General features: G+C 30.9%; 1 pseudogene; it reads right to left on the reverse strand.

The window, feature by feature from the left end:
* Positions 1-207: 207 nt before the first annotated feature.
* On the reverse strand, positions 208-288 carry LOC116152799 (U4 spliceosomal RNA; annotated as a pseudogene).
* Between the last annotated feature and the right edge of the window lie 1,044 nt (positions 289-1,332).

Genomic DNA, 1,332 nt, shown 5'->3' on the forward strand with positions numbered 1-1,332 from the left:
TTTTTTTAAAAAAAATCAATTTTCTCATTTCTAAGCTTCAAATTTGTATTTTTAAGTAATGTTTCTTAATGAAATTTGTCAGTTTTAAGATTGTTCTTTCCTTAGATGTAAAAAAGTTAATTCAACTGTTCCTATAGTAACTTATTCATTATTTTTATGTTTATTTTTAAATATCTCCTGTTTCTTAAGTTTATTTTACTGTTATATAACTCTTAAATTCTTTTCAATTATCAGTAATTGTGCCTCAGATAAGCCTCATTGGCTATAATACTGCCACTTCACAAAGCTGAAAAATTTGAATTTTATGCCTTATTTATCTTTTTTCTTATTCAATAATAAAATTCTTCATGATTATGAAATGTTCTAGGATATCATACATGTTTTTTCAAAATTTTAATCTTGTTTTAATTAAACTGTTAAAATTTTGAGGTAATTGTAGATTCACATGCAGTTGTAAGAAATAACATGGAGAGATCTCCCGTGTATACTTTGTCGAGTTTGACTCAATGGTAATATCTTGTAAAACTGTAGTACAGTATCACAACCAGGATATTGACATAGATACATTCAATATACAGAACATTTTCATCACCACAAGGGTGTCTCATGTTGCCTATTTATATACACACCCACTTCCATCTTGTTCAGCACCCTTAGCTCCTAGCAACTACTGTAATTTCTATAATTTTGTCATTTCAAGAATGTTATATAAATGGAGTTGTATAATATGTAACATTTTGGAATTGACTTTTTTTTCACTCCTCTTAATTTTATGGTGATTCATCCAAGATGTTGTGTGTATCAATTGTTTGTTCCTTTTTATTGCTGAGTAGTATTCCATGGCCAATGAGCCACAGTTTGTTTAACCATTCACCTTTTGAAGAACATTTGAGTTGTTTCCAGTTTTGAGCTATAAGGCTACTATGAACATTTGTGTATGGTTTTTTGTGTGAACATAACCTTCATTTCTCTGGGATAAATCCCCAGGAATGCAGTTGGTAGGTTGTATCATAGTTATGTGTTATTTTTTAAAATCCTTCCCCCCACTTTTTTTTCCGGATGTCTGTACCCCTTTATGTTTCTGCCAGCAATGCGTTAGTGATCCAGCTCCTCTGTATTCTTGTCAGCATTTGGTGTCGTCACTGTTTTTTCTGATAGTTGTATAGTGATAGCTCGTTGTGATTTTAATTTTCTTTTTAAAAAATTTTTTTTCTGGGGGGAGGTAATTAGGTTATTTTATTAGTATTAGTATTAGTATTAGTATTTTAGAGGAGGTACTGGGGATTGAACCCAGGACCTCATGCATGCTAAGTATGTGCTCTACCACTTGAG

The sequence above is a fragment of the Camelus dromedarius genome, chromosome 10 (genome assembly GCF_036321535.1).
Source record: "Camelus dromedarius isolate mCamDro1 chromosome 10, mCamDro1.pat, whole genome shotgun sequence".
Classification (NCBI taxonomy): Eukaryota; Metazoa; Chordata; class Mammalia; order Artiodactyla; family Camelidae; genus Camelus; species Camelus dromedarius.